The 20,310-nt window shown below is 41.8% G+C and overlaps 1 long non-coding RNA gene across 1 annotated transcript; it reads right to left on the bottom strand.

Moving 5' to 3' along the window:
- Window positions 1–5,570: 5,570 nt before the first annotated feature.
- On the bottom strand, window positions 5,571–18,764 carry LOC113890474. The gene is made up of 3 exons (XR_003510502.1): window positions 18,696–18,764; window positions 17,381–17,466; window positions 5,571–6,389 (listed from the first exon to the last, which is right to left on the bottom strand). It is a non-coding gene; the product is annotated as an uncharacterized LOC113890474 (long non-coding RNA).
- Between the last annotated feature and the right edge of the window lie 1,546 nt (window positions 18,765–20,310).

The following is a 20,310-nucleotide window of genomic DNA, read 5'->3' as shown; positions in this document are numbered from 1 at the left end:
AGCCAGAAAGAAAAACACCAATACAGTATACTAACGCATATATACGGAATTTAGAAAGATGGTAACAATAACCCTGTGTACGAGACAGCAAAAGAGACATTGATGTATAGAACAGTCTTATGGACTCTGTTGCAGAAGGAGAGGATGGGGAGATTTGGGAGAACGGCATTGAAACATGTATAATATCATGTATGAAATGAGTCGCCAGTCCAGGTTCGATGCACGATACTGGATGCTTGGGGCTAGTGCACTGGGACGACCCAGAGGGAGGGTATGGGGAGGGAGGAGGGAGGAGGGTTCAGGATGGGGAACACAGGTATACCTGTGGTGGATTCATTTCGATATTTGGCAAAACTAATACAATATTGTAAAGTTTAAAAATAAAATAAAATTTAAATAAATAAATAAAACAATATAGATTGTGATCACAGTGCAATTAAGCTATATATCAATAGTAAGAATGGTAAATAACTGTTTAGAAGTTAAGCAGTATACTTTTAAATAGTCTGTAAATCAAAGAAGAAAATTAAAATAGCAATTCAGAAAAATTTTAATATTAATTGCCGGGTCCAGCCCCGGTGGATCTAGGGAATTTGAAGCAGGGACAGCATCGGCGATCAGGAAACAATAGATCAATTAAGTGTTAATTAAAGATATAAGGAGTGGTTAAATAGGGATAGCTCAGTGAGAAAATTCAGTGGAGAAGACGCTGAATAACTTGGTTTATGTGGAAAGCCAATAAAATTTCAAGACAAGGAATTTGCGTCACCTACGTAGGCCGCAGGCGTCTTCCCGTTTTCCGGAAGGAGACACTAAGGGCCGCCCGCCCCCCGCCCCCCCCCGCCCACCGTCAGATCTTAGAAGGCTTGACGAGCCTCTGCACTCCAAATGGGAATTCAGCAGAAGGTGAGAGAAAGAACGACATGGGGAGACCAGTCTTTCCAGGAACTAATCTGTCTCTTTATTTTTCAGGTCCGCTTTTATACTTTGAGTTATACATAGAGATAAATGGAAAATACAAAGTCACGTGGGGTCAGCAGTCCTGACCCTTATTGAAACCACACTTTTTTTCTGCATTTCTTCCGATATACAAAGTTCTCAGGTGATTTACATCATCTTTTGGCCAAGAAGCCTGTTAACATTTTATGACCTTTTTTGATGATGATTAGTCAGCCAGAAAACTTATTTTTTCCAAAGGTGACTTTTCTTAAGTCAGGCACCACCCTCCAAAGGCACCAGATAAATTTGCATTCCTACAGGGCAAAGGTGCAGTGGGCTATAATCAAGAAAAGAATTTACATAGCCTAAGGTCCAACGTGACTAATATCAAGGTTAATACTTATTTCTCTTATATGTTAGTTATATTCATTAATTGTATAAGGGGCAAGGGATATGGAGATGTAGCAGCAAATATTGGCTCAACAATGAAATCCTCCACCGGTATAATTCTTAACTAGCCCACTAATACTATACTAATAATTTTTTAACTTTTTAAAAGAATCTGTTTCTAGAAAGTTTAGAGTGGAAAGTTTAGAGTGTCTCGTGCCTCTCACGGTTGGGAGGCTGTGAACAATCACATGTGGCCGGACAAGCCTGTCAGGCAGGCTAGAGAACCTTCAGAGGAGTTTGTAGGTTGAAACACTCTTGTCACGCCCAGGAATTTTATTAACTGGAGCTGTAAGTTAACTCTTTTTTAGAGAGAGAGAGGTGGGGGGGGACAGCCCCCTGTAAAGTCAGAGATGTAGGTGAGAGCACAAAACAGTAAAGTAGACAGACTCTGGTTTTGGGGGTAGATGCTCGAGAATTTTCAGGGGGACTCCTGAGGCTCCATCCCGCCTTTGCGTATGTCAAGCCTCTTTCTTCATGACCTTTGCCACGGAAAGAGTTTTTCATGCTGGCTCCTGACAATTAATGATAGTAAAAATGCTATATGTCAAAATTAACAAGATACAGCTAAAGCAACACCTCCAAAAAAGCTTAGAAAATAAGAAAGACTAAAAAATAATTAAATTATCTACCATAAGAAGTTTTTTACAGTTGTTTTCTTAAACATTAACCCATTAATGGAAAAGAGATGAAATAATAAAGATTTGAGTCAAAATCAATAAAATAAAATATAAATTTAAAATAGAATAAACTAAGCCGAAGTTTGTTTTTTTTTTTTTTTAAAGAGTCAATAAACCTCCAAACAAGAAAAGGGAGAGAAAAAGAGGCACAAATAAATGTCAAAAGTGAAAAGTCATAACCAAGTTGAGTTTCTTTCAAGAATACAAAGCTGGTTTAACACTGGAAAATCAATCTGTCAATTCATCACATTAACAGATTAATGAAGAAAATAATAGGCTCATCTTAATAGGTTTAAAAGTCTCTGGGAAAAAAAAATAAACTCCAAGGTAAAAAACTCACAGGAAAGTAAGAATAGGAAAAAAAATCATAATCTGATAAAGAAATCCTTAAAAATCTAAACAAATAGGATCAAAATAGAAGGCAAAAATAATTTGAAGTATATAATTCATCACATCAAATGTAAATGGAATAAAGACTATAACTCCCAATTTTTTAAGAATTCAGTTATATTCTTTTGAATAGAGATGTAACTGTAATATAAAGACTAAAAGAATGAGGTAAAGAGAATTGCTATATATTATTAAAAATTCTTATTCACCAGAAAGCATTACAAATCTAATCTTGTAGGCACTGAAAACATAGCTCAAAATACATAAAGCAATATTGTAAGAGTTTTAAAGAGGGATTTGCTAATTCACTATTACAATGAGAGGTTTTTAACATACTCTTCTCAAAACATTGATAGGACAGCCAAAAATCAGCAAGCAATATAATTTACAAGCTTCATCTAATAAATAACTAATAGAATATTGCACTCAACATTTGGATAATATGCATTCTTCTAATATATTCATGAAACAGTGATGGAAATTTATCGTGTATATGACTAAAAAGCTACCTTCAAAATGTTTAGAGAATTGGTACATACAGACAGTGCTCTCTGGGCACAAATTCAGTTATAAATTAAAGAAAAAAGATAAATTTTAGAATTGCATAATGAATTTTAAAACCCATAGATAGTCTTCCCAAAGATAAAAAATATAAACCTGATCAAATCTCTATATCCATCTACCAATGTCCTGGAAATATTAGCATAGAAGAACATGCTAAATTATATGACAATTCAATCACTAAAACTCAGACCGTGATGAAATCTACAGGACAGACAACCCAGCTCTTGAGACACAGAAATTTCTAGAGGTGGGAGTACAGAATGGAGGAGAAAATATAAATTTAAAAGACATTCCAACTAGTATCAATGTATGGATTTAATTTGAATCCTAATTCATACAATCCATACAATACTTTTGCCACCTGATGCAAAGAACTGACTTATTGGAAAAGACTCTGATGCTGGGAAAGATTGAAGGCAGGAGGAGAAGGGGATGACAGAGGATGAGATGTTTGGATGGCATCTCAGACTCAATGGATGTGAGTTTGAGTAAACTGTAGGAGTTGGCGATGGACAAGGAGGCCTGGCGTGTTGCAGTCCATGGGGTCACAAAGAGTCAGAGATGACTGAGCAACTGAACTGAACTGAATCCATACAAACTGTTGGGGGAGGGCATTGAGAGAAAGTTAGATATCCAAATACTTACTGGATTTTGATGCTCCCTAGGTTCGATCCCTGGGTTGGGAAGATCCCCTGGAGAAGGAAACGGCTACCCACCCCAATATTCTGGCCTGGAGAATTCCATGGATTTTGTAGTCCATAGGGTCACAAAGAGTCAGACAGGACTCAGTGACTTTCACTTTCACTTCACTTTTTCATTAGTATTACTAAATGATATGATGTATGGTATCTGCTTCAAAAAAAGAGAGAAGATAGTATGGTATATAAGCAAAACAAGATTGCTTATGAGCCGACCATTGCCAACTAGCTGGTAGAAGCATGAGAAGTCATTAAATTATTCTACTTTGTACATGTTCGAAATTATCAGTAATGAAACATTTAAAAGAAACTAACGAATTTATTTTTTGTTGTGTGTGTGTGTGTGTTTTGTCTCCCCCTTGTTTTATTTTTATTGTATCGGAGTATAGCAGATTAGAAACTAACAAATGTAGCATAAGAATGAAAATTACAAGCCAGTCTCCCTCATGACCATGTGTGCCATTGATTCACTCATGTTTCTCAACTCCATGCCTGCCCTTTTATACCGTGTTCTGTACTGCTGGGGCTTGAAGTCTACAAACCACATTTCCCAGCTTCCATTGCCAGCTGGCTCTCCTTTAGAATCAGCTACTGGGAATCTAAAGCTACTGTTGGAAAATCAGAAAGGACAAGCTGAAAGATTCTTTCTTTGGGCTCCAACAGTGTGGAGCGAGAATTTTAACTCCTGAAGCCTGGACCAAAGCACCATCTTTTTTCCTGGTCCCAATCCTGGTCAAGACAGCACCTTTTGACCAACCACCAGTTGGTCCAGAACCACCTGAGACAGCTTCTCCAATAGCACTGTGGCAGGTGTGTAATGGGTTTCAACTCAGGGGCATCCAAAGCTTCTTATGCTTAGATATCACCCCCTTCTTCCTCTATACTCCTCCAGGACCTCTACTTCTCCTTCTGCACCTTTAACAAATGTTCAGCCAGTTCCCTAAGTTGAATTCCCTTTATTCAAAATACCTAGAGTGGTTTCTTTATTTCTCTTTCTTAGGAAGAGCGCTTCAGTAATGAAGTTTTGGAATTGAGTTGCTGGCCTGTTGGTGCTTAAGTGCAATCATAATCTCTTACAGTAGTCTCTTACTGTAAATCCACAACTTGCAATTCCATTACAATTTCTCAGATCATCACTCATGGTTGTTTAGAATGCTGTGCTTATTAATGGGCAGGGTTTAGAAGGCTAGGAGGCTGCACTTGACTCTTATGACAGAGATGATGACTTATAGAGACTGAGGTAGGCTAGCTATTTCTGACCCACACTGGAGAGTTTATACAGAGAAAATGATAAATTTAAAGATGTAAACTTCCAGCATAAAGCTGAAAGAGAACTAGAGAGGGTATATGGCACCACTAACATTATCTCTAAATTCTTGTAGCCACAGAGCAGATGTGGCTGGAAAGAAAATTCCAAATGTCGTGTGTATGTTGCAGAATTACAATACAAGTCTAATTCATAGCTTCACCAATTCTCCTTTGTAAAAAACAGGACTTGACTCTGAAGGAGTGGAACTTGAGACTTGGGGACTTCCCTGGTGCTTCAGTGGTGAAGAATCCAGCTGTCAGTGCAGGAGACACGGGTTTGATCCCAGATCCGGGAAGATCCCACATGCCTCAGAGCAACTAAGCCCATGCACCACAACTAATGACCCTGTGCTCTAGAGCCTGGTAGCCACAACTAGTGATCCCATGCATGGAAACTACCAAAGCCTGCATGCCCTAGAGCCTGAGCTCCACAGCAAGAGAAGCCACCACAATGAGAAGCCTGCACGCTGCAACTAGAGAGCAGCCCTTGCTTGCCAAAGCTAGAGAAAAGCCCGTGTAGCAACAAAGAACCAGCATAGCCAAAAATAATAAATAAATAAAATTGTTTAATGTGTTAAAAAAGAAGAAGAACTTGACTTTGAATGGAAACATTTTGGTGAACTTGGAAAAATCTAAGAAACTAAACCACTGCCACCCCCCAAGTCACCCTTGCTAAAGAAACAGTTACTTCCACCTTGCCCTGGGAGACTAGCCAACCCTTGTAATAACCTCATTGAGGAAGTTGCCTTTCAAGGGATTCTTATACTACTAAAACTCACCCCATACACACCTATTATTTCCAGATTTGTAACTATAATCACACCTCAGTAAGTAAAAGTTTCGTATAAGAGACAACAGTTTATATGTATTAAAAGTCTTGCATGTTTCTGTTCATTTATATTATTGGAAACCCAAGAAATATGTATGGGAGTGAAGTTCAGGGAGGATGGTGTATAACTCTTAATAAGGCAAACTTAGCTGAGATTCTTATTTAATGCATTAGCTTTAGTAGTTAGAAATGCCTCTAACAATTTGCAGTGTTGCCTGAAATATGGACTCTACAATGGTGTATAATAAATGAAATTGATATGCCCAAATTCCCTGGCATAAAACAGAAGAGAAATTGAGTTGTTGGAACTCCAGAGGCAACAGCATTCAATAGTATTACCTTGGTATGCCCCCTGGCACCACTGTGTGAGCAGCGGTGGTTCATAACCAGCCCGGTGCTGTGGAGGTGAATCCTCTGGGCTTCCTGCTGGTCTTTCGGCTTCTGGTCCTGTCCTTTCCCTGAGCTTCCTGTGAGTGTGTTTACTTTGATATTCCACCCCAAAGTTCCTTTTCCATTGAAGTTAGCCGAAGTCGCCTGTAACAAAGAAGAGTGAATTATATAATTGGCATTTTTGTCTTTTAGTTACAGAGCCAATTTAGTAACTCACACCATATTCATTTTAATTCAACAGTAACCTCTGTTTCCAAGGCCACATATGTAGAGAAGACTGGAAAAATGGGGGTGAGGGTGGCAAATCCAGGAAATGGAAGTAAAATTCATAAGATATTTTACACCCACCAAGGTATAAAAAAATAAAAATTCTGAAATTATGTGTTGGCAAGTATGTGAATAGCAGTGGGAGTGTAAATTGATACAAACATGTTGGAAAACAGTTTCTAGTAGTAAAGGCAATGATATATATCCCTCCATACCCAGCAATATACATGCTGTGGGATTTACCATAGAGACACTTGCCTGTACACAGAGGAGAATGCATGAGAATGTTCTCAGAAGGATTGTTTGTAACAGCAAAAAAGGGAAAAATGGAAATACTCCCAAATATTCAATCAGGAAAATGGATAGGCTATGATATATTCATACAAAGAATTTTAAGTGACTATGAAATAAACTCCAGAACACATCAACAAGATAAATCTCAGCAATATAATGTTTAATGAAAAAAAAATCTTCAAAATTTAAAAAAAAATAAAAGCGTGGGGAAGATAAAAGATAAAGGCAATTTACAGAATAATACAAAGAGGATGATTCCAAATTGGTACAATATTTAAAGCAGGTGAAACTAAACAATATATTGTTTGAGAATACATGCAATGGTGATAAAAGTCATGTTGGAGTCACCTCTGAAGAAAGGAGAGGAATGTGAACAAGGAGGGGCACATAGTGAGACTTCAGAAGGACTGTTAATATTCTACTTTGTAACATATTTTACTACTCTCTTTTTCACTGGAAAAGACCTTGATGTTGGAAAAGATCGAAGGCAAAAGAAGGGGGTGAGATCAAGAGAGGATGAGATGGTTAGACAGCATCACCAATTCAATGGACATGAATTTGAGCAAACTCAGGGAGATAGTGGAGGACAGAGGAGCCTGGCATGCTGTAGTCTATGAGGTCACAAAGAGTCAGACACAATTTAGCGATGGACAAAAACAACAAACAGGTTTGGTTTTGTTTGCAATTCTATGACTCAGAACCTCCAGTATAGAAATGTAAAATATAAATCTCCAAAAGAGAGATTTGGAATTCCATGATGCCCAAACTTTTTTAACCATGAACTATTTAGAGCTGGAATTTCTAGAATACAGACACGGCTTAAGTAAAAGTCTATTTGTCCTGGTTGCATGTCAATCCTCTCACCCCAACCCAGGATTATTCACTTCCCACACTCTTGGCTGCAAAACTTCCCTGAGTGTCCAGGACACTGCTTCTCTGTCTACCTACCTGGACTCCTGTTCTTTGCTGTGGAGATCTTGCAAGACCTAGGAGCTTGGAGAAAACCACATTCTTGCCCCTTACTCTGACCTGAAGCAGGACCTTTCTGGGCCCATTATCCTTAACACAACCCTTTTAGTGCTGTGTTCTGTCTGCTGCACTGGCTTTCCCCACTGTGCGTGGTTGGCTCTCTTGACATTGCTGCTGCTCCAACTCTTAGAAGCACTACCAGATAACCTTCTCTCTCAGTCTTCTCTCTCCCCTGCACTTTGCCAGATCACAGTGGGTAAGACTTGAGATAAGATCATGAGACTTGAACATAATTTCCCTGGGTATGGATGGAACTGGAATGACACAGAACAAAAGACTTGGGCAGACAGGCTCCAGAAAGAGATGGTAGCATTCGCCCATGAAGTCACCACTGACTTCATGGCCATTTCTAAAGCCCAGATGATAGCCCAGAACAATACTTGAAGTAGCCAGGTCTCTTCAAAAAGAAGAACCAGCTTGAGTAATTGATTAGTGAATATAATTTGAGTAAATCAGGCAGCTCACAGACAGATGGGGGTAGAAGAAGAAAAACTCACAAGAGTCCCAAGGAAGCTCCAGGATGGTCAACAGAGGAGACACAGGGCCAAGTACCAGGCAGCTAGAAGCCCAGAAATGTGGAGGATCCTGGAAGGAAGGCCTGGAGTTCCCTGCCATTTCAGCTAAGGGTGAAGCCACGGGAGTACTGTTGTATTTTTATTTTTGTCCCCTCCATTCGTCTCCCTCTGCCCCACCTATGTGGCCTGAGGAAGCAGAAGTTACAAACTACAAAAGAAATTCAAATTGTTATGTTGTGAGTTACTAAGTAGCATTTGAATCTTTAAGACAAAAATAAAATGGTATAAATTAGGGTTGTTAAAAGCACTCTGGCTAATGTTAAGAGAAAATTAATATTTTTGAAGAACATCAAATAGCCCTCAGAATCAACAGAAGTTTAGAAAATCAGGCTCTAAGACTCATCCAAAAGCCAGGATGACCAGCAGGAATGACCAGGTCGTCCTCACACCCATCTGGGCAGGACAGTGTCTCTGCTGTCACAGGCCACTGCCACCTAGAGATACACAAAGCCACTGGCTCAGTGCCAAGTCTCTGTCACCACCATAAATCATGTCTGAACCATTCCTGAACCTTCACATGGCTCCCTCAAGATCCAGCATGGGAGATGGTAGAGCCTGGGCAACTGAGCCAAGGTCATAGCCCAGCTCCCTAATGGCCCTGGGGCTAGGAAAGAGATTCTCCCTTTTGCCTTCCATCATGAAGGAAGAAGGATCTGCACCCAAGACAGGATTTTCCAAAACTAGAATCAGGGTATGGCTTGCTGAGCTGCCCTAAGAAATGATAAATGTCTACTATGACTTTCTAATACTGTGTGGGATTATAAATCAATATCTGTAAATGAAATGTGTTTGAACTGACTTTGTGTTAAAAAATGAAGAAATTCTGTATGTGTGTGAGTGTGTGTAAACATGAAGCTTGCCAACAGCAAGCAAGAAGGAAGATTTCAAAAGAAAATCAAAAGCCACAGCTCCAAAGACTGTAGCACAGAGGCCAGAGAGCCAGAACAAGCACTATATCCCAACCTTTAGAGAACCATCTGAGAAGAGCCGGGAGTTTCTCCTGGGCTGGGACAGGGCCTGGGCAAGAGCTGAAAACCTCCCTTCCACCAGGTCCAGAGAAGCTCATGACACAGGGGCCTCCAGTAAAAGTGGGAACTGAACAGGGGAAGCAAACCCTCACAGCCAGGACCCCCCACCCCCAGTCACACTCTTGGAACAACAGCTGAAGGGTGGCAGTGGTGGTCTCCGGTGCAGGAAGTTGCTATTTTAATCTGAAATATTCATTTCCTAAACTTTCATCGGAAGGACTGATGCTGAAGCTGAAGCTCCAATACTTTGGCCACCTGATGTGAAGAGCTGACTCATTGGAAAAGACCCTGACGCTGGGAAAGATTGAGGGCAGGAGGAGAAGTGGGCAACAGAGGATGAGATGGTTGGATGGCATCACCAACTCAATGGACATGAGCAAACTCTAGGAAATGGTGAAGGACAGGGAAGCTGGGCATGCTGTGGTTCACGGGATCACAAAGAGTTGGACAAGACTGAGCAACTGAACAACAATAACGAACTTTCTACATTAAACATGTACGGCTTTTATAATCAGGAAGGAAAGGGTTAAAGAAGCCAAGCAAACTCCAGTGGAAACTGTTCTTTCCTTTTCTCTTCCTGCCAGAATAAATAAACCATCTTAGGATAACAATTAGGAACTAAATGGACAAGAGGGAATATGTTGCTGCTGTGTGTATGTAAAAGACAAAACTGAGCAAATTGTACACCTGGGAGAAACCAGAACTCAGTCCTCAGGGTTAGGTGAGAATTGGGTTGGGTTGGTTGTCAATTTAATTGTTCCAAATTGGGCTCTCACTTTGCAACAAAGCAAGACAAAAACAAAACTTTTATTTAGCTTGTCAGGGATCTCTCTTTAAGGGTCTATATCTCTTCTCCAGTCTCCTTCCCCAATCGCACTCATACTTTCCTGGGGGACTCCTCTCCTCTCCAGAGCAGCCCATCAAGCCCCATAGAATGTGTGCAGATGGTTTTGCTGCTATCAAGAATGGCTTCTGGCATCTAAAAGAGACAAAGGAACTTATTTACAAAACAGACTCACAGACATAGAAAACAAATTTATGGTTACTAAAGGGGGAAGGGGAAGTAAGGGACAAATTATGAGTTTGGGATTAGCAGCTGCAAACTACTATATATAATAGATATATAACTTTATATATATAATTTATATATCTATAAATAGATAACCAAGAAGGACCTACTGTACAGCACAGAAAACCATATTTAATATCTTATAATAACCTATAATAGAAAAGAATCTAAAAAAGAAAAAATGTATATGTAAATCACTTTACTGTACACCTAAAAATAATACAACATTGTAAATGAACTATCCTTCAATTTTTAAAAAGAAAACAAAGAATAGCTCCTGGGACAGTGTGGACCTGAAGCAGGGCCATCTCGCAGAAGGTTGGGCACCAAGGACCAGGCCTGCAGAATTCACGAGTCCCCACAAGGGTGGCAAACTCCCTGCATATTCTAGACACCAGGCAGACCAGGGAGGAAATCAATCCAGAGAAGGATGGTGGGTGGTGTGATGTGAGGAGTGCAGAGCAGATCATGTCTAAGAAATCTGTCTGAGATGTGGCCAGGAGAAGCCTCAGAAAAGTGGCAGGATCTGTGAAATCAGAACTGAGATGCAGACTCTGTCTTCAGCCACCACATGTCCAGCCAAACCCAGGCCTTCAGGGAATTTTCCCTACCTTGTCCACAGGCCACATGCTCCAGACTTGACTTCTTAAGCCAACCACTCTACCCATTCCACACCTCACTACGTGTTCTGGCCTCTCTTACTGTCCCTGTTTCCTTGCTGTCACTCCAGTCCACAGCTAGAGTACACCCTTCCTTGCTAAAAAGTGACTCGGAGTACCCCCATCTCTTCTTTACTGGACGCAAATCAAAGATAAGAGGTGGTAGTGAAAGGGTTAGCACCTTGACGAGATTCTCCCCCTATGCAGTCTGAGGAATCAAAAGAGCACTGAATAAAAAAAGAATCATATAGATAAATAGTGGCAAATCAAGGAGGGGGATGGGGAAGTGGTCCCCCGAGGTGAGGAGGAATATTTGGAATTGTCAACACATGGTGATAACAAAAAGCAGACTGACTTGTCTTTGGTTCTATTACTGTTTTAAAGTTCTCCATAGACAATGCATCTCTTTATTCCTTGCACCCAGAGCAGACCAGTCCAACACCCCTTGGTACCGACCAGCTCTCTGAAACTTTTCATGTTATGAGCAAATTTGCACTTCTGCAGTTTTTACCAAGTCTTTGATTTCTCTATCCATAAAATGGCATCCACAAGTGGGAAGCAACTGAAAGCTATCACTGGGGGAGGTCATATACAAACCCATGCTGGAGGAGGTTTAGACAACATCTGGTCTAACCCTCCCATTGCACAGTGATGCAAACAAGTGTAGAGAGATGATGTGAGTTAGTGGCAGCGCTGGTCTTGACCTCAAGTCTTCTGGGGCTCTGTATACAGGACTCTATCTTGTACAGAAGGGGGCACAGTTAGTTCAGGATTTTATGGTTATTATAGGTCCCTTTCCCAATTCAACCTAGAACTTCCTCTTAACTACTAAGGGTTCTAACAGTAATACGCTCTCTGCCTAAGTCCCAAGACAGCCTTCTCAGAGCAGGGTCAAAACCCCTTGCTTCCCTTACAGCCACCTGATTACAGACTTGATAGCCCCGTGAATTCTACTCATAGAACGTCTTTGCATCATCACATAAAAATGTGAGAAGAAATCCCCTCTGGAGGCATGTGGTCTATAGGGTCAACGTTTCCTGTGCTACTCCAACTTGTATAGCTTTCTCCATTGGCTGCTCTGTGCAACTCAAAGTATTAATCACTCTGCACCCTGCATTCTAAAGCCAGAGCTTTCCTGAAACCTCCAAGTTTCTCTCTGTTCCACCATCCTTGCAACTTCAGCCCCTTGGGGGACAGCGAGCTTGGTGAAAAACCCTAGCATATCAGCCCCTCAGTTACATTTTTATTCTGCTACGCTTGGTCAGAAGGGAGTTTCTTTCTCCAGTCCCCTGTGATACTGAGACTGCCATGATGGCCACAGGTGCTCTCAAACAGCAGATTTGACATCAGCCAGAATATAATCTTTAATGAACAAAGAAATCAATTGCTCCTCCATCGCAGCAAATCACGACCTGGCACACTCCATGAGCAGGCTCAAGTCCTTTCCCATCGTCCATTATTTTTAGATTATCCATGCCATTTTTCTCATTAGGCCAAGTCATTAAGAGTTCACAGTTGGTGTGGCTAAATCACTGCCCAAGTGACTCAGTCTCAGATCAAAAGAAGAAAAAGGACTTGTTAATTCACCATTGCTTAGAAAATAAAGTCTCAACTCTCTAGCAGGACATTCAAGGACTTTTCATGAACTGGCCTTAACCAATCTCTCCACCTCTATCACCCATCATCACCGTGGAGCCCTGCTGTTTCTACCTCATACCTACTTTCCATGTCGAATGCCCACTCATCCTCCAGGACTCAACTTAAGTCACCTTCTCCAAAGCTCTACCTTGACCTCCATTCTAGACTTATCACTTTGTGATCATTTGTCTCCTTGTCTGTTTCCTCCGCTAGACTGTAAGCTCAAGGAGGAGCTCCACTGCATGGTAAATGTGTAGCCATGGATAAGTACTTGAAACTCTAATTTGCAATTTCATCACTTGTAAGTGAAAATACAGTTCTTAAGAGGAATACATGAGTTAATATATATTAAACACTTAGAAAATATCTGCTATTATTATGATCAGTATTCAAACCACAGAAAAGGTTAATAATTCTTGGTCTCCCCAGTATCTAGCCCAATGTCTGAGACACAAAAAATACTCAGTAATCACTTGTTGAGTAAATTAATAAATGAATGTGTTCCATCCAAATCTATTTTCTGTTTCCTAAACATTCCATGTCCTTTATAACCCTTTGCTCTTACACACTCTGTTTGGAAAGCTGGTTCCTCCCCACCCCATCTTACACCTACCCATTTTCTACCTGGTGAGCTGCTACTTGTCCTTCAAGACCAAGAACAACTATCACCTCCTCTTTTCTACCATCCCAGACTCCCCTGAAGCAAATTTATCTAAGCTTACACAGAACTTTGTTCATAACCATATTATCACGCTCATGGCATTGTCTTACGATCATTGTAATGTGTGTGTGTGTGAGAGAGAGAGAGAGAGAGCGTGCATATGCTCAGTCGCTCAGTCCTGTCTGACTCTGCAACCCCATGGACTGTAGCCTGCCAGGCTCTCTGTCCATGGAATTTTCCAGGCAAGAATACTGGAGTGGGTTGTCATTTATTTCTTCCTCCAGGGACCCTTCCCGACCCAGGATCAAACCCGCATTTCTTGCACCTTTTGCATCGGCAGGCAGATTCTTTACCACTGAGCCACCTGAGAAGCCCTATTGTAATGTTTGCTTATGTGTTAATCTCTCCTTCTTCACAGTGAGCTCTCCCAGAGCAATGATTGATTTATGTATCCCCTGGCCCCAGTAACTAGCATTATGCTGGCCCACGTTAGGCACTTAATAGGCAAAGAGGAGATTCCTGAACAAGTCCAGACGTTGATCCCAGTGTCACAGAGATGGTAAAAGAACCTAAGGACTTTCGGGCTCTAAAAAAGCCTCTCCTGGGAGGCAGGGAATCAGGCTGTGTGCTTGGAGTGATGTTGCCATTTTTTAAATTTCTGTTACTTACTGCAACAGAATAAAACCCAGACTTATAATAATGAAATAAATACCATACTCTCTCCAACAACAAGAAAAACTCAAAAAAGAAAGAAGCATCATCCACTATACTATTAAACAAATCCACTGCTTTCATTTTTCTTTGTTCCTCTATAGCACTTTATTTATATGCACACATGATTTTACATAGTTACCCTTATAATGTAGACACAATTTGACATTCTGCTTTTTTTACTTAACCATCTCTTATAGGCATTTTTCCAAGTTACTATACTGTCTACAAAATCATCTATTCTGGCTGCATAATATTCCATTTTGTTGTTTCTAAATTACAACTGTTAAATATTCTACCGAATATATTTTCACCTAAAGCTTTTCTTCTTCTAACTGATGGTATTTTTCAAACATTTCTGCCTAAGATTTCAGTATTTTCCTAGGGGCTTTGACAAAAGAGCTGACTTTTTTTTTAAGTCCCAGCACACAGTTAAGTCAAAGCATAGAAAAGTAGTTCTCAACCTCTGGATATGCTTTTGAATCACCTGAGGATCTTTTAAAACTACTGATATACAGACCCAACCCAGATCAAATGAGTCAGAACCAGAGAGTGGAGTAATAGAATGTTTTAAAAGGTCTTCAGGTGGTTGTAACATGAAGAAAAAGGATCAAATCAATGCAGGACAGAGAATTAGCGAGAGCATCGTGCCCAGCAGCTTGATGGGTTTTTGTTCTAGAGCAGAGACTTTGATGTCCCCTGCTGGACCAAAGAAATTAGTGTTATACAGAGGGCTGTTGGAGGCTCATGGGATAAACCTTATCAGTCAAACAGCCATTCATTCAGTGAGTGTCTATTGAATACCAAACTGAACAAAATTGCACCCCTGAATTCCAGTCAAATATATCCAATGGCCTAATTTACATTTCTGCCTGAATATAAACAAGACATGTTGAATTTGGCATGTCCAAATACTAACACCTAATTTATCCTGATCAAACCAGATGTTCCAGTAGTCTTCTTCATCTCAGTGAATGGGAACTCCTACCTCCTGACTGCTCAGACCCAAGACCTTGGGATCATACTGGTGCCTTTCCCATCACATCCTACATTCCAACTCATCAGTAAGTCCTATGAGTTTTCCCTTCAAAATATATTCAGAATCTAGCCATTTCTCACCACCTCCACCCAGTATCATCCTGGTCCAAGCTATCAAACATCCCTTGCCTAGATTATTGCAATAGTCCCTGAAGTAGTCTAATTCACTAAAAACGGTTGCCTTTTGCAGACTCTTCTTCACAAAGCAGCCAGAGTGATCTTTTAAAAACATAAACACATGAAAAGATGCTCAACATCACTCATTATCAGAGAAATGTAAATCAAAACCACAATGAGGTACCATTTCACGCCAGTCAGAATGGCTGCGATCCAAAAGTCTACAAGCAATAAATGCTGGAGAGGGTGTGGAGAAAAGGGAACTCTCTTACACTGTTGGTGGGAATGCAAACTTGTACAGCCACTATGGAGAACAGTGTGGAGATTCCTTAAAAACCTGGAAATAGAACTGCCTTATGATCCAGCAATCCCACTGCTAGGCATACACACTGAGGAAACCAGAAGGGAAAGAGACACGTGTACCCCAATGTTCATCGCAGCACTGTTTATAATAGCCAGGACATGGAAGCAACCTAGATGTCCATCAGCAGATGAATGGATAAGAAAGCTGTGGTACATATACACAATGGAGTGTTACTCAGCCATTAAAAAGAATACATTTGAATCAGTTCTAATGAGATGGATGAAACTGGAACCTATTATACAGAGTGAAGTAAGCCAGAAAGAAAAACACCAATACAGTATACTAACGCATATATATGGAATTTAGAAAGATAGTAACGATAACCCTGTATGCGAGACAGCAAAAGAGACACAGATGTATAGAACAGTCTTTTGGACTCTGTGGGAGAGGGAGAGGGTGGGATGATTTGGGAGAATGGCATTGAAATGTGTATAATATCATATAAGAAACGAATCGCCAGTCCAGGTTCAATGCAGGATAAAGGATGCTTAGGGCTGGTGCACTGGGATGACCCAGAGGGATGGTACAGGGAGGGAGGTGGGAGGGGGGTTCAGGATGGGGAACACATGTACACCCGTGGCAGATTCATGTTGATGTATGGTGAAACCAATACAATATTGTAAAGTAATTAACCTCCAATTAAAATAAATAAATTTAAACTTAAAAAATAAATAAATAAATTTGAAAAAGAAAAAAAAAACATAAATCTGATCATATCAGACTAAAACTTTCAATGTCTCTCTATCTCACTTGGGGCGTGATGGTTATGTCAGCTTGACTGAGCCACAGAAAGACAAGGCATTCATTCAAACATTATTTTGGCTGTGTCCGTTTGGCGTGTTTCTGGATGAGATTAACATTTGAATCAACAGAAGTAAAGTCTTAAGTAAAGCAGATTTCCCTCCCTAATGTTGGTGAGCCTCATCCAATCCCTTAAAGGCCTGAATAGAACAAAAAGGCTGAGGGAACTCTTGCCTAATTGCTTGCACAGGGACATCAGTCTTCCTGCCTTCAGACTCCAACTGAAACACTGGCTCTTCCTGGGTCTCAAGCCTGTAGACTCATAGACTGGAACCTTCACTTGGGTCACCAAATTGCCAAGAGCAGATCTTGGTACTTTTTAGCCTCCATAATTACAAGGGCTAATTTCTTATAATAAACAAACAGTAAACAAGGGTTCTGGAGAACGCTGATAGATAAACACAGTAAAATCCCAAGTCCTAATCTAGACCTTCACGTCTATCAGACTTCCCCATCACTGTCTAACCTCTTCTTCCTCTCCCCCGCGCAAGCACTGCACTCTGGTGGCTCAGACTTTAAGGAATCTGCCTGCAAGGCAGGAGACCTGGGTTCAATCTATGGATCAGGAAGACTCCTGGAGAAGGAAATGGCAACCCCTTCCATTATTCTTGCCTGGAGAATCCCATGGACAGAGGGCTACAGTCCATGAGGTCCCAAAGAGTCGGACACATTGAGTGACTTTCACACTTTCACTTTCAAGCCAAACATGCTTCTGCCTCAGGACCTTCGTACCTGCTGTTCTTCTGCCTGAAAAGCTCTCCCACATGGCTCACTCCTTCACTTTCTAAAGGTCTCTCTCAGCTCAACCACAGCTCACTAAAGAGAACCCCCTTGGTATACACAACCCCACAGAAAAAATAGCAACCCATCCCCGTATGACATACCTTCATCTTCCTCCTCCGCTTGCATTTTCTCTATTGTACTCTCGACTGCCTGATGTATTAAATATTTGTTTGTTTGCTGTCTTTTCCTGTAAACCCAGATACATAATACATTAGGTAGTGATAAGTGCTATAAAGAAAAGTAAATAGGGGATATGAATAGAACATGAGAGGGTGTTGTTTCCAACAGGGCATTAGGAAAGGCCTCCCTGAGGGAATGTACAGGAAGTGACAGAACCAGGTGACAGAACCAGAACTGAAAACAAGAAAGACGCTGTGAACACAGTGCCCCATTTTTATCCCCTTATCATTCTTTTATTATTATTATTATTTATTTCAGCTGCACCGGTCTTATTTGTGGCATGAGAAATCTTAGTTGTGACATGCAGGAACTAGTTCCCTGACCAAGGATGGAACCCAGGACCCCCGCATTGGGATCATGGCATCTTAGCCACTATACCACCAGGGAAGTCCCCCCTGCTCCAACTTCATCATTCTTTATTCAGATAAAAGCCAGGGGTATTCTTCATCGAGTGCAGCAGCCCTCACCTGAAGTCCTCTCTGGCTACATGTGGGGCGTTGTAGCCTCTGGGACAACATCAGCAGGGAGTTGGGGAATCAGCACCCTGTCTCCCTCCTCTTCTGGTGGGGCACGTCTGAGACCTGTTCACGAGCAGCTCCCAGAGGACTGAGCCCGCTCGCCCACATCCGTCGGTCACCAAGGCCACGCAAGCTTCAACAACACCTTGCATCTGCCTCCCTCCCTTCTGTACCTACCCGTGCTTCCCACTCCTTGGACTCACTGGCACTGAAACCCTTATCTCAGGATGTAGCCTAAGACAGAAAAGAGCTCACCTGGTTCCTAGTGACTTCTCAGCTTTCAGCCGGAGGACCTGTGGGAGCGACCCACAGGGAAGAAGGCCTCTGCTGGGGGAAGGGCTGTGCCGCACCCACGGACTGCAGGCACAGGCAGTCTGTCGGGTCAGTGCTCAGCTGTCTAGGGGGCGGCTCTTGACCCAAGCATTTCACACCATCAACCACACAATAGAGTGTGATATTCAAATCAGGTTGAGGTCCTACAGAGAGAGGGTGGCTGCACAGGTCTGGTGGTGAATTTATAGAAGTGGATTAGCCCAATCTGCATACTAAACAGCATGTAAATTATGTTATTTCAACCCATAAGTTTAGACATGTCCATGGGAATAAAAATTTATGACAGTGGTAAGATGTATGGTTCGTGTAAATAAGCTAACCCAAGCAAAATGTGGGGAAAATGCTATGGAAATTTTCCAAATTAAGTGAGTGATACCAGCCCCACCTTTCCACAGGAGAAGGGGAAGCTGACTTCTGGCCCTGGGGCTGCCATCTCAATGCTGTTTCCAGTCACTGCAAAGAAAGGGAGGGAATGGTCAGTGTTCAGAGGTGGCTGCAAGCCCTGCCATTGAAGAGGATCAGTCTTAGAGATGGGAGCAGAAATCACTCCAAGATCCAGGAAAAATGCTCTCAATAACAGTAATAATAGCAAAGAATAATAATATAATAGCCGATATTTTTGAGGACTTACTGTGTGCCTAAAACACTTCTGAGCCCTCTATGTGGTCTACTAATTTAATTCTTCTAATTTAGTACTAATAGAGATAGCTACAATATTGAATCTTATTTTTTAAATTTATCTATCTATTTATTTATTTTAGTTGTGCTGGGTCTTTCTCGCTGTGCGGGCTTTCTCTACTTAAGGTGGGTGGGGGCTACTCTGTTGCAGTGCACGGGCTTCTCATCATGGCGGCTTCTGTTGTTGCGCAGCACAGGCTCTAGGTTCACGGGCTTAGTAGTTGTGGTACACGAGCTTAGTTGCTCTTGGATCTTCCCACACCAGAGGAACCCGTCCCTGCATTGGTGTGGGCGCACTGCAGTTATGTCCGACTCTTTGTGACCCTGTGGACTGCAGCCCGCCAGGCTCCTCTGTTCATGGGATTCTCCATGCAAGAGTATTGGAATGGATTGCCATGCCCTCCTAAAGGCGATCTTCCGGACCCAGAGACTGACCCTGCATCTCTTTTGTTTCTTGCATTGGCACGCAGGTTCTTCACCACTAGCGCCACCAGGCGGATTCTTATCCGCTGTACCACCAGGGAAGTGCTGCTGGGGCTGCTGCTGTTGCTGCTGCTAAGTCACTTCAGTCGTGTCCGACTCTCTGCGACTCCATAGACGGCAGCTCACCAGGCTCCGCCGTCCCTGGAATTTTCCAGGCAAGAACACTGGAGTGGGTTGCCATTTCCTTCTCCAATGCATGAAAGTGAAAAGTGAAAGTGAAGTCGCTCAGTCGTGTCCGACTCTTAGCGACCCCATGGATTGCAGCCCACCAGGCTCCTCTAATATTTTTTAAAAATTTGATGACACCTCAAGGCATTCAGCATATTAGTTCACAGTCCAAGGATTGAACCCAGGCCCCAGGAGTGAAAGTGCCCTGTCCTAACCACTGAACCACCAGGGAATTCCCTATGAATCCTATTTTAATCTGAACAAACTGAAGCTCAAATTCCAGCATGTAGTAAATAGTAGAACTGCCCTCAGACAGCGTGACCCCAGAGCCTGCATACTTAATCACAATGCACTTACCTTACCGTTGAACATCATGCTGAAAGGAATTTAAGGAGTCATTTATTTCAACCATCTCACTTTAAGATGAGGAAACTGAGGCCAACAAAACTTGGTGACTTGCCCAGGGGAAATGGCAGAGCCAAGATTCTGGCTTAGGATTTCAGACACCATGATTAAAGATCTTTCAAGAGCCCAGGGCACCCCTTCCTGCTGCCAATTGCAGTAAGAAAGCCAAGGTGGCTGGAATCAGTCTTCATTTTCTTTCCTGTGTGGCCCTGGATGAGGTCTGCCTTCATTAGATTTGCAAAGGGCAGAGCTGGGGAAATTCAGCT

Source organism: Bos indicus x Bos taurus, chromosome 3, assembly GCF_003369695.1.
Source record: "Bos indicus x Bos taurus breed Angus x Brahman F1 hybrid chromosome 3, Bos_hybrid_MaternalHap_v2.0, whole genome shotgun sequence".
Taxonomy (NCBI): domain Eukaryota; kingdom Metazoa; phylum Chordata; class Mammalia; order Artiodactyla; family Bovidae; genus Bos; species Bos indicus x Bos taurus.
Note: the sequence above shows the minus strand (reverse complement) of the source record. Positions and strands in the feature narration are given on the sequence as shown.